General features: G+C 40.4%; 1 protein-coding gene across 10 annotated transcripts in view; it reads right to left on the bottom strand.

Moving 5' to 3' along the window:
- The window catches only part of LOC143037431 (rotatin-like), a 463,326-nt gene that overhangs the window by 256,245 nt on the left and 192,815 nt on the right, over positions 1-14,266 (bottom strand). The window lies entirely within an intron of this gene.

The following is a 14,266-nucleotide window of genomic DNA, read 5'->3' as shown; positions in this document are numbered from 1 at the left end:
CCTTACAATGGAGGTAGCAAAAAAACAGAGGCATAAAATCCACTTCCACCCATTCTATCCCCATGTACTCCACTCCCACTCATTCTCCTCCCTCCCTCTTATCTTGGCTCCTCCTGGATGACAGGTCATCCTTGCATCTCGTCCAATGCCCTGGGTCAGAAGCAATGTAGACACAACACATCCACAGCATGGCCACTTCATTTAATAGGTGACCTCCCACCCCATTCCCTCATGCAGAAAAAGAGATACATATGTACATATACCATAGGCTTTTTCCCCCTTATGAGGGAGGTAACCAAAAAACAAAGGCATAGAAACCACTCCCACCCATTCCATTCCCTACATACTCCACTCCCCTCTATCCTCTTCCCTCCCTCTTATCTTGCCACCTGGATGACGGGCCATCCCTGAATCTTGTCCACTGCCCTGGGTCAGAAGCACTCTGTCCCCTTATGCAGAAATGGAGACAGGGAGAAATCCCATTGGGCTGCATTCATCTTTCACATATACTCCCCCACCCCCCACCCATTCCCTTTCATGCATCACAGCATCATCCACACACAACCACTCTTCATTCACCTCTATCTTCTGTCTTCTCCCATCCTTCCTCAACAGACATTCCCCTCTTTCCCAATGTCCCTTTTACACCATCCATCCATCTCATCCCTGGTTGTCCTCTCATGTTCACTCCCTTCACCTATACCTTCCACACCTCTTTTAATAATCTTTCTTCACTCATTCTTTCCATTTGTCCAAACTATCCCAATACTCTTTCATCAACCTTATTTCCCAACTCCCCTTCCACCCCTGTTCTCCTCTTCACCTCCTTGTTTCTCACTCTGTCCAACCTAATAACCCTTACCATACTTCTCAGGCACCACACATCAAACACATTCAAACTCCTCTCTTACATTCCATGTTTCTGACCAATACAGTGCTGTCGGCACAATCACTCCTTCATACAATCTCCTCTTACCATCCATTCCCAAATGTCTATTTCTCATTACACTTTTTAATCCACCAAGGCATTTACTTGCTTCTCTCAATCAGCATTTACTTGCTTCTCTCAATCTACATTCTACCTCCACTCCTCCCTTTCCTGCCATATTCATACCCAAGTATCTAAAGCTATCCATTTCCTCCAGTCTCTCTCCCTTAATACTCACTTCCAGTCCGCTGCCACTTTCTCTCCTTGTACATCTCATCACCTTATTTTACCCACATTTATCTTCAACTTCCTTCTTTTCCACACCTTCCCAAATTCTGTCATTAACTTCCTCAATCCCTCTTCTGATCCTGCTAAAAGCAGTGTCATCAGCAAACAACAACTGGCTTATCTCCCACTTTTCCCCATTTTCTTTAACCATCACCAACCCCTGACCCATTACCCTTGTATTTACCTCTTGCACCACCCCATTCATGTATAAATTGAACAGCCAAGGTGAAATAACACATCCTTGACAAAGTCCCACCTTTACCTCAAACCACTCACCCACTCCATTTCTGATTCTAACACAAGCTCTACTTCTCTCATAAAAAATCTTGACTGCTCTTAACCACTTCAGTACGGAACTTAAATCTCGCGGGCAGCAGCCAATGCCAGCCGTACGACGTGTCGTAATAATACTCGCATCATAAAATATAGTCACCGCTTATATCGATCGTTCTCTCTTTCACCCGCGAATTTTGAAAACCACAGAATGGGATTCAGGGCACATTTGAGAGAATGTAAAAACACAGGGGCGACTACAATAAATATAATCAAGACGCTGATATGGCAGCGTCGCGAATCCACTTGCTCCTCATGACGCCTACGTGTGCGGCACCGTATGGAAGGGGTTAACGGCTTTCCTCCTATCCAATATATCCACAATACCTCCCACAGTGCACTCCTATCTACCTTGTCATAAGCCTTTTCCAAATCCATAAAGGCACAAAAAACACCCTTATTTTTTGCTAAAGCTATCTCACATACTTGTCTTACCACAAAGATCTGATCCATGCAACCCCTACCTGTCCTAAACCCACACTGTTCCTCACCAATTACTCCCTCTGTTCCTCTCCTAATCCTCTCAATCAAGACCCTCCCATATGCCTTCCCAATTATACTTAACAAGCCGATCCCTCTGAAAATACTACACTCACACTTGTTCCCTTTTCCTTTGTAGAGTGGAACTATACAGGCACTCCTCCAGTCCTCCAGCACTCTACCCTCTCTTAAACAAACATTAAATAACCTCACCAGCCAGTCCACCATCATTGTAACTCCTTTTTTTAGGCATTCTGCATGACACCCATCCAACCCAGGTGCCTTACCTGCTCTCATCATTTTAATAACTGCTTTCACCTCATCTCTCCTTATTTATCCTACATTTTCCTCATTCATCACTGTAATTTTCTTAGCATTTCCCATTGCAACTACTTTTCCCTCCCTATCCTCCTTCACAATTAGCAACTCCCTTAAATATTCTCCCCATCTTTCTCTTACTGTAATCTCTTCCATTACCATCTCTCCATCTGCAACTTTTATTTTTTCTTTTCTACTTGATTTGCCTCCTCTTCCTCTCTTAATTTCTTTCCAAAACATCTTTTAACTACTTCCAAATTTTTCTGTCATACTCTTCCCCATTTCACATCTGCTCTCCTCTTTGCCTCCTTTACCTTGTGCTTTACTGCTCTTCTCTTTTCTTTGTCCCTCTCATATGATTCATCCTATTTTGTTACCAATCTATGAAAGCTAGCTTCTTCTCTTCCATAACCTTCTTTGCTTCATCATCCCACCACTTATTACCATTCCTTTTATTTCCTCCCATCCCTGCTCCACACACCAACTTTGCAAACCCTGTGACTCTCTCCTTGAACCATTCCCATTCCTCCTCCATTCCTAGTTCTACCCTATCCTTCACTCCCTCCCACTCCTCTCTCAGCTTCTTGTACCCCTTCTCCTTTTCTTCCTCATTTAAGCAGTTTACTCTAAGCACCTCCCTACCTTTTGTCATTTTCTTCTTTCTCCATCTATCCTCCACTCTCAACATGCCTTACACCAAAACTTTATCTAATATTCCCCCACTCTCTCCCCTTAAAACATGTACATCCAAAACTCTTCCTACGATTCTCCTGGTTACCACTATATAGTCAATTAAAGCCCTATCTACCACCCTTCCTTCCACCACCCTCTCCCATGTGTACTTATGCTTGACTTCCTTCACATATCTTCTCCACCATCTTTCCACTACGATTGTTTCCTGGAACTCCACACTTCCTAACCACTCCGTCTATTGGTTCATTTCCTACCCTAGCATTAAGATTTCCCAATACCACTACACTGACATTTTCTCTCTAAACCCTCTATGCACTCATCTGAATCTTTCCAAAATCTCTCCCTTTCCTCTACACTCTTCTCACTACCAGTCCCACATGCATTTACAAAACCCACATCTTCCTTCCCAGTTTCACCTTCATCCACATTAACCTTGAAGAAACCTCCTTCCACTTCACCACATGCTTACCTATCTCTTCACTTACTAGTATAGCCACCCCTTCTCTTCTTCGTCCTCTCTTCACTCCTGACACCCTCCCAACTCCACTTCCAAACTCTAATTTGCCCCTCCCTTTCAATTTAATTTCACTCAAAGCCAAAACATCCCTCTTTCTTCTCACAAAGATACAGCATATCTCTTCCCTTTTACCCTCATCTGTACCATATCCACGCATATTAAAAGATCCAAACATTTGGGTTCTGGTTGGAAAACTCCTCCCAGACCTTTTGTATTCCTTTGTTTTGTTAAGATCATCCTGCAGAATTTTGGCGGCATCTCCTGACCTAATTAGGCATCCTATTTTAGTGTCTTCCACAAACTTACTAACACCACTATTAATCCCACTGTCCAAGTTTTTTATGTACATAATGAACAATAAGGGCCCCAAATGTGAGCCCTGGGGAACTCCACAAGAAACACTCCCCCATTTGGATTTCACACCATTTTTGGTGACCCAATGTTTTCTGTCACTGATCCAAGCTCTAATCCATTCTAACACTTTTCCTCCTATGCCATGGGCTTTGATTTTATTCAGTAGCCTCTGGTGGGGCACCTTATAGAACGCTTTGCTAAAGTCAAGGTAAATAACATCATAACTGTCATTGTTATCTGATGCCATATATATGTTAGTGTAAATAGAAGATTAGTCACAAATGACTTACCCTTGGAGAAGCCATGCTGTGAGTCACAAATCAAATTATGTCTCAATGTGATCTCTGAGTCTATTAACTATTAGTGATTCAAGCATTTTACCTATGATTGATGTCAGGTTGATTGTCCTGTAGTTGCATATAGACAATTTTTCTCCCTTTTAGAAAACAGGAACAATGTTTGCCTGCTCCCAAGCAATAGGCACCAAACCAGTGTTAACCGACTTATTAAATATTTCTGTTAAATGGTCGCAGATTTTAAATTTACACTAAAGTTTAAGCACTCAGAAAATTTTCATCTGGACCCAGGGATTTTGTAGGTTTAAGTCTTTCAATCTGCTTGACTACTTCTACCTTACTAATACTGATATTTGATAGTCTACTTTCTTCATCCCCACTGAAAATTGGATTGCAGTCAGGTACCTTACCTAACCTCTCCTTAGTAAACATGAAGAGAGAATGTTTGTTAAACTCATCACTCGTTTTTTCCTAACTCTATCATGACATTTTTGTTGTTTTTAATTGGAGCTATCCTTTCCTTATTTTTTGTTCTGTAGAGAAAAAAGAAGTCCTTGGGGTTGGATCTTGCTTGTCTGGCAACCTTAATACCATAGGTATGTTTTCCTGTGTGCGTATTCTTTTTAACCAGTCTTGCTATATCGTTATATTTGGATCGAAGGTGTTTGTTCTCTATTTCTTATTCTTACGTAAAGTCCTCTTTTCATTCCAATCTCATATTTCAGACTGTCCATCATCCATTTGGGAGTATTTCTATTCTTCCATATTGACTTGAGAGGAATAAATTTATTTTGTGCCTTTAGAATTAAAGCTGTTAGGTTACTGTACATTTCATCCAAATCAATGACCATTCTGATGACCTCACACTTGTAAGTGATCAAATGCCTTATATACTCTCTCATCTCATCAAAACTTGCTCTCCTGAAGTCCAGCACTAGAGCATTATTTGTATTATTTAATTCTTCCCAATTAATATTAAATCTTATTTTCACTTGAGTCATAAAAGGCAACAAAAATGGGACGGGGAATGGGATTAGGAGTCCTAGTACCTGTAGCCCCAAAAGGGGACATTCTTAAAAAAAAAAAGTAAAGGCATAAAAGGGTCTGGGAGCTTTCCAACCAGTACCATAAGGTTTGGGTCTTTTAATGTGCGTGGATGTGGTACAGATGAGAGTAAAAAAGGGAAGAGATAGGCAGTATCTTTGTGAGAAGAAGGATGGATGTACTGGCTTTGAGTGAAACTAAAATGAAAGGAAAGGGCAACTGTGAGTTTGGGAGTGTAGCTGGGAGGTACTCAGGAGTGAAGAGGGTACGAGGGAGAGAAGGGGTGAATATACTAGTAAGTGAAGAGATAAGTAAGTGGGTAGTGGAGTGGAAGGTGTCATCAAGGTTGATGTGGATGAAGGTGAAGCTGGGAAAGGAGATGTGGGTTTTTGTAAGTGCGTATGGGCCTGGTAGTGAGAAGAGCGTAGAGGAAGGGGAGGCTTTTTGGGTAGATATAAATGAGTGCATAGAGGGATTAGAGAGAAATGTCATTGTAGTTGTATTGGGAGACCTAAATGCTAGGGTAGGAAATGAACCAATTGATGGAGTGATTGGGAAGTATGGAATTCCAGGCAAAAATTGTAGTGGAGAATTGATGGTGGAGATGTGTCTTGAAAGAGTTGATGATAGCAAATACAGTGTTTAAGAAGAAAATCAAGCATAAGTACACATGGGAGAGGGTGGTGGATGGAATGGTGGCAGGCAGAGCATTAATGGACAATATAGTAGTGACCAGGAGTATGGTAGGAAGAGTTAAGGATGTACATGTTCTAAGGGGAGAGTGGGGGAATATCAGATCATTTCCTGGTGGAAGGTAAATTGAGAGTGGAGAATAGGTGGAGAAAGATGAAAAGGGCAGAAGGTAGGGAGGTACTTAGAGTGAACTGCTTAAATGAGGAAAAACAGGAGAATGAGTATAAGAAGAAGTTGAGAGAGAAGTGGGAGAGAGTAAAGGATAGAGTAGAACTAGGAGTTGAGGAGGAATGGGGATGGTTGAAGGAGGGAGTCATAAGGTGTGCAAAGATGGTGTGTGGAACAAGGAGGGCGGGAGGAAATAGAAAGAAGGGTAGTGAGTGGTGGGATGAGGAAGCAAAGAAGGGTGTAGAAGAGAAGAAGCAGCATTCATAGATTGGATACAAATTAGGACGAGGGAATCGTATGAGAGGTACAAAATAAAGAGAAAGGAAGTTAAGCACAAGATAAAGGAAGCAAAGAGGAGAGCAGATGTGAAATGGGGAGGGAAAGGTAGTTGCAGTGGGAAGCGCTACGAAAATGAGAGTGATGAGTGAGGAGAATGGAGGAGAAATAGGGAAGGATGAAGTGAAAGCAGCTGTTTAGATGATGAGAGCAGGTAAGGCAACTGGGTTGGATGGATGTCATGCAGAATGTCTGAAGAAAGGAGGTACAGTTATGGTGGACTGGCTGGTGAGGTTATTTAATGATTGTTTAAGAGAGGGTAGAGTGCTGGAGGACTGGAGGAGTGCGTGTATCGTTCCACTTTACAAAGGAAAGGGGGACAAGTGTGAGTGTAGTAGTTTCAGAGGGATCAGCTTGTTGAGTGTAGTTGGGAAGGCTTATGGGAGGGTCTTGATTGAGAGGATTAGGAGAGGAACAGAGGGAGTAATTGGTGAGGAACAGTGTGGTTTTAGGACAGGTAGGGATGTGTAGATCAGATTTTTGTGGTAAGACAGATATGTGAGAAAGCTATAGGAAGAGGTAAGGATGTTTTTTGGGCTTTTATGGATCTGGAAAAGGCTTATGATGGGAGGGTAGACAGAAAGGCACTGTGGGAGGTACTGCAGATATATGGGATAGGAGGAAAGCTGTTAAGAGCAGTCAAGAGTTTAGAAATGGAGAGAGTGAATGGTTTGAGGTAAAGGTGGGACTTCGTCAGAGATGTGTTATGTCGCCCTGGCTGTTCAATCTTTACATGGATGGGGTGGTGCGAGAGGTGGATGTCAGGGTAGTGGGTCAGGGGTTGGAGATGGTTAAAGAAAATGGAGAAAAGTGGAAGGTGAGCCAGCTGTTGTTTGCTGACGACACTGTGCTTATAGCAGGATCAGGGGAGGGATTGAGGAAGTTAGTGACAGAGTTTGAGAAGGTGTGTGAAAGAAGGAAGCTGAAGATAAATGTGGGTAAAAGTAAGGTGATGAGATGTACAAGGGGAGAGAGTGACAGTAGGCTGGAAGTGAGCATTAAGGGTGAGACTGGAGGAAGTGGATAGTTTTAGATACTTGGATGCAAATGTGACAGGAAAGGGAGGAGTGGGGGTGGAGGTAGAATGCAGATTGAGAGAAGCGAGTAAATGCCTTGGTGGATTAAAAAGTGTAATGAGAAATAGACATTTGGGAATGGATGCCAGAGGAGGTTATATGAAGGAGTGATTGTGCCAACAGCAAAGTACGGGGCAGAAACATGGAACATGAGAGAGGAAGAGAGAAGGAGTTTGAATGTATTTGAGATGAATGTCTGAGAAGTATGATAGGGGTTACTAAGCTAGAGTGAGAAATGAGGAGGTAAGGAGGAGAATAGGGGTGGAAAGGGAACTGGGAGATAGGGTTGATGAAAGAGTATTAGGATGGTTTGGACGCATGGAAAGAATGAGTGAAGAAAGATTAGTAAAAGAAGTGTGGAAGGCGGAGGTGGAAGGAGTGAATATGAGGGGGCATCCTAGGATGAGATGGATGGATGGGGTGAAAGGGGCTTTACAAAAGAGAGGAATGTCTGTAGAGGAGGGACGGGAGAGGACAGAAGAGAGGGGTGAATGGAGAAGGGTTGTGTATAGATGAGGCTGTGATGCATGAGGGGGAGTGGGTTGGGGATGGGGGGTGAGGAAGTATGTATGAAAAAAATGACACAGCCCAAAGGGATCTCTCCCCATCTTCTCCTTTCCTGCATGAGGGGACGGAGAGATGGGGTCACCGAATTTATGAAGCGGCCTTGCTGTGGATGTGCTGTGTCTTGCGACACTGCTTCTGACCTAGGGCAGTGAACAGGATGCAGGGATGACCCGTCATCCAGGAGGTGCCAAGATAGGAGGGAGGGAGGAGGGTGGAGGGGAGTGGAATATATGGGAAATGAAATGAGTAGGAGTGATTTCTATGCCTTTTTCTTTTTGGCTACCCCCCTTATAAGGAGGAAAAAACCTTTGGTATATGTATGTATTTCTTAATCACTAGAGCCTAGACTATCTCCTACTTTTACGTTACCCATTAGATGCTCCAGAATATTCTCTCCCCTTGTAGGATCAGTAATCATTTGTTTTTAGGAAATTATCCTGCACCACGTCTATGGAATTTTGTGTTTCCTGATCTCTTACTAAAATTTTCCAGTCAATGTTTCTATAATTAAAATCTCCCATGATCACAACATTTTTGTACTGGGACACCCTGTGAATTTCATGAATCAAGGGATCAGTCTGCTCAATGCTGAAGTTAGGTATATAAAAGATGCCATAAATAAGTTTCTTTTTCTTGCCTATAATCTCCACCCAAATAGATTCCTTATTATCCTCTTCCTTAATCAAATTGTTGGTAATACAATTTATTATATTTTTAACAAAAAGTGCTACTCCTCCCGCACTCGTGCCAACCTTGTCCTTGTGAAAAAAATGATATCCTTCTGTCTCAATTTCCAGAAGAAAATGTCTACCAAGGATATTGATCTAGGGTTCAGTAATACCTATAATGTCAAATTTCTCTATGCATGCTTTACCTAACAGCAAATAAATTTGATTACACTTTTGCTGTTTGTATAGTAAACTTTTAGTTTATCCTCCCTCAACCTGATTAGGTGATTCTTTTTGAAGTCGCTCTTTGAGCTGTTTCTATTGCCTAAACTATATTCTGATACCCCCCCCCCTGACTACCATGTAATCTATTAAAAAAAAAACCAGTAGGATGCCTACTTCTCACTCAAGGGATTCAACAAGGAGCAGAAATCCTTTGGGTGGCAAGTATTTACCTAGTTGTATTATACAGGAAGGAGAGCTATGCTTGTGGTGACCCATTTTTGTATCTTGCAAGATCAAGTTTTGTCTTAAATTCTTGTTTTGTGTTTGCACACACTATTTCTTCATCCAATTTGTTCCATATATCTATCACTCTGTGTGGGAAGCTGTTCTTTTTCAGGTCTCTTCTGTAGTTATCCTTTTTGAGTTTCATTGTATGTCCTCTTGTTTTTCCTCTGTCCCACTTTAATAAGTCCTCTCTAGCAAGCCATTCTTTTCCTTTCATAATTCTGTAGATGGTTATTAGGTCCCCTCGCTCTCTATTTTGTTCCAGGGTTGGCAATTCCAGTTTGACCAGTCTTTGTTCATATGTCAGGTTTGCAAATGTTGGGACCAAATTTGTCATTGCTCTTTGTATTCATTCTAATTTTCTTATATTCTTTTTTGTAAAGTGACCATATCAGCACTGCATATTCCAGTTTTGGCCTGATCAGTGTTTGTAATATTTTCTTTATCATTTCCTTATCCAGGTATTTAAAGGCCACCTTTATTGATCTCAACAAATTGTATGTTTCTCTATTTTATTTATATGTTTATCTGGAGGTATGGAAGGCAGATGTGGAGGAGTGAACATGAGGGGACGTCCTAGGATGAGATGGATGGATGGGGTGAAGGGGGCTTTGGGGAAGAGGGGAATGTCTGTTGAGGAAGGACGGGAGAGGACAGAAGACAGGGGTGAATGGAGAATGGTTGTATATGGAAAATGTTGTGATGCATGAGGTGGATTGGACGGGGGAATGGGGGTGAGGTAGTGTGTGAGCAAACATTTTTGACGCAGCCCGAAGGGATTTCTCCCCCATCCTCTCCTTTATATGGGGGGACGGAGAGGGGGGGTCGCCGATTTAATGAAGCGGCCTTGCTGTGGATGTGCTGTGTCCTGCGACACTGCTTCTGACCCAGGGCAGTGGACAGGGTGCAGGGATGACCCGTCATCTAGGAGGTGCTAAGATGGGAGGGAGGGTGGAGGGGTGTGGATTGTTTTCGGGGATGAAATGGGTGGGAGGGTTTTGTGCCTTGTCCTTTTTGGCAACCCCCCTGGTAAGGGGGAAAAAAGCCTTGGTATATGTATGTATCTGGCGACATGTCTGGTGATGATTACTCCTAGGTCCCTTTAAGAATTTACTTTCTTTACTTCTTTTCCATCAATTTCATACTGTCCTGTTATTCTCTTCTTGCTTTTTCCAAATTCAATTATTCTGCACTTCTTGATGTTGAATTCTACTTCCCATCTCTTGCTCCACTCTGAGACTTTGTTCAGATCCCTCTGCAATGAGTCACAGTCTATTTCGGAGTTTATTCTCTTTAATAATTTTGCATCATCTGCAAAGCAGTTCATATAACTTTCAATGCCTTCGTCCATGTCATTTACATATATAGTAAACATTATCAGAGCAAGTACTGACCCCTGTGGGATGCCACTACTCATTTCTTCCCATTTTGAATATTTGTCTCTGAGCACCACTCTTGTTTTTCTTCCATGTAGGAAGTCCTCCATCCAATTCAATAGTTTTCAATGTATGCCTCCTATTGTTTCCAGTTTATATAGTAATTTTCTGTGTGGTATCTTATCAAATGGGATGGGTGGTATCTTATCAAATGAATGGGTATTAGGAAGGTTTGGACAAATGGAAAGAATGAGTGAAGAAAGACTAGTAAAGGAGGTATGGAAGGCAGATGTGGAGGGAGTGAACATGAGGGGATGTCCTAGGATGAGGTGGATGGATGGGGTGAAGGGGGCTTTGGGGAAGAGGGAAATGTCTGTTGAGGAAGGACGGGAAAGGACAGAAGACAGAGGTGAATGGAGAATGGTTGTATATGGATGATGTGATGCATGAGGTGGAATGGGCAGGGGGATGGGGGGTGAGGTAGTATGTGTGAGCAAAATTTGATGCAGCCCGAAGGGATTTCTCCTTGTCTTCTCCTTTTATGCAATGGGGGGACGGAGAGGGGGGGGTCGCTGATTTAATGAAGCGGCCTTGCTGTGGATGTGCTCTGTCTTGTGACACTGCTTCTGACCCAGGGCAGTGGACAAGGTGCAGGGATGACCCGTCATCCAGGAGGTGTTAAGATGGGAGGGGGGGGTGGAGGGGGTGGAATGTATTCGGGGATGGAATGGGTGGGAATGATTTTATGCCTTTTCCTTTTTGACTACCTCCCTTGTAAGGGGTAAAATCCTTGGTATATGTATGTATGTATCTTATCAAATGCCTTTTGTAGGTCCAGGAATGCACAGTCTGCCCAGCCATCCCTTTCTTGCAATATATCTATCAATCTTGAATAGAAACAAATTAAATTAGTGGTACATGATCTTCCTTGTCTGAATCCAAATTGCCTTGGGTTTAGTATATTATTCTCCTACAGATATTTCGTCCATCTATCTTTGATGATTCTCTAATAATTTTTGACTATTGCACTTGTTAGCGACACCAGTCTATAATTTGTTGGGTCTTCCTTATTTCCCCCTTTATATATCTGCACTATGTTGGCATTTTTCCAGTCTCCTGGTATTTTTCCTTCTTTGAGAGAGCATTCAATTATTTTGTATATTTTTCCTGTTAGTTCATCTATACATTCCTTCAGTATCCAGTTTGCAACTCCATCTGGTCCATGTGACTTGTTAACATCAAGCATTAGTATTTGATTCCTTATTTCATTCTGAGTAATGTCCACCTTCTTCAATGGAGGAAATCTCACTTCAACCCTTTGATCACAGTCCCACAGATTTCCTTCCATTTCTATATCTTCTGTGTATTCTCTATTACATTGATGTAATTTGTGTATTTCCTATTTATTTTTAAGCTTGCCATTTACATATCAATAAAATAGTTTGGTTTGATCTTTACATTTATCTATTACATCCTTTTCATAATTTCTTTTTTCTTCTCTATGTAATTTTACATATTCATTTCTTAGTTTGTTGTATATTTTCCATTTCTCAGTTGTTGTTTTTTTTTCATCTTTTCCAGGCTTTATCTCTTCTGTATTTTGTCTACCTGCACTTTTTATTATACCAGGATCTTATATATACCCTTTCATGCTTTTGTCTAGGTACATACTTATTCACACCCTCATTATAAATTTCTTTCCAAATTGTCCATTTCTCTTCCACCTTTGTTTCTTCATTATTAAATTTTTTCCAATTTGCTTCTCAAAAGAATTTTCTAAGTTTCTCAAAATCTGTTTTGTTGTACATTAGTCTTCCTTTTCTGTGTTTTTCGTTAATTTCTATATTTGCTTCTTTATTTAATTCTAGTTCCATTAGTATGTGATCACTTTTTCCAATGGGTGTCTTGTATTAGATTTTATCGACAATTTCGGGTTCTGATGTGAATATCAAATCCAATCTTGAGGGTTCATTGTTATTTCTATATCTGGTGTTTTCCTTGACCCATTGCGTCAATGTCTAATCAGTGGTCATTTCCAGTAATATGTTTCCCCAGTGATCTTCACCTTTCACAGTTATCTCTTCCCAACAAATTTCTTTTGAGTTAAAATCACCCATAATTACCAGATTTCCTTCTTTCTTTAGTATTTCATTTAGTGTATTTCTTGTGTCTTCTAGCATTTTAGTGTTCACTTTCATTCCATGCATGAGTTTTAGGTGGGACATCAGTGCATACTTTCTATTTTTCATATCTCTATCCTCAACTCTTATCATAATCAATTCCACATTGTTCTCTCTTTCTGTCATTTTTGTCACATTTAGGCCTTTGTTGGTTAATAACATCACTCCTCCACCCTGCTTTGTTTCTCTATTTCTGTACCAAAAATGATATACTCCTTGTCCTACACTATTTGGAGGAAATGCTCCTTTCAATTTTGTCTTCACAATCCCCATTATATCTGGTTTTTCTTGTTGTAGATAGTCATTCAATTCATCTATTCCTGATATCAATCCGTCTATGTTGGTATATGATATCTTTAATTTTTCTTTTCTTTTCTTCTTTCTCCTGCATTTCCTTTTCTCTTATGTACCATTTCCTCAGTCTCAAGTCTATCACTCTCCAAAAAAACTCCTTCCTTTCTTTTTCTGTTCTTTTCTCATTCTTTTCCTTAGCTTCCTCCTTAAGCATTTTTTAATTTTCTTTTTCCTCATTACTCAGTTCCTTTTTATCCCTAGATTTTTTTAGTTTTTACTTTTTGCTAGTTGTCCTACATTTGATAATATTTCTGCTTTTCTCTGTATTTCTTTTAATATATGTCATTATATTCTTCTCCTCTTTTTCCCTTTGGAACCTTATTAGACTATGCTTTTCTTTGGTACCATAGATTACATTTTTTTCTTTTTTTTTTATTGTGTCTCTTACCCAATCTCTTTTTTCTTTTATTACTTCTATTACTGTGTCCTTTGTACTTTCGTTCATTTGTTCTTTGACTATTTCTTTAAATAGTATTTTTTTTGTTTTCTTTGTCTTCATTCATTTGGTTTTTAATTTCCATCATGTTTGATTTTTTATATTTTCACCAACTTTACCTGCCTCTATTAATATTTTTTATTAACTTCCCTCAACAGTTTCATTTTTAATTGTCTTCATTTTTTATCTTTTCATTATCATTTTTTACTTTAGCCAGTTCCTTTTTCATTTCTTCCAATTCCCTAACTAATAGTACATTTTCCTTCCTCAGTTCACTCATCTCTTTATATAATTATGTTCTCTTTTCTATTCAACATTATCCCTTTTCATATCAAATATTTCTTGGCTTATTTGTATGTTTTTGAGGTGGAAACCTCTTTCTGCTTTGAATCCATGAAATGATTTATCTTCATATCTGGGGCTGTTACATATTTTCTTCCTAACTACTACCAAAGGCATTTTGTACTTACTCATATCCAATCTTCTTTTGGTTTTCTCTGTGTAAGTTGGTTTATCATCCATTTTTCTTTGTTTTTCTGTTCTTGTTACACTTAAATCATTTTTCTACATTTCAGTACCACTTGTCATAGCCCCCCTCTGATCTGTTTACAACTAGGTAATTTGGCAATTTTCGGTTGAAAAATAGCTGGA

The sequence above is a fragment of the Oratosquilla oratoria genome, chromosome 22 (genome assembly GCF_046742065.1).
Source record: "Oratosquilla oratoria isolate Oo_2021 chromosome 22, ASM4674206v1, whole genome shotgun sequence".
Taxonomy (NCBI): domain Eukaryota; kingdom Metazoa; phylum Arthropoda; class Malacostraca; order Stomatopoda; family Squillidae; genus Oratosquilla; species Oratosquilla oratoria.
The sequence above is the reverse complement of the archived record's forward strand: the minus strand, read 5'-3'. Positions and strand labels throughout refer to the sequence as shown.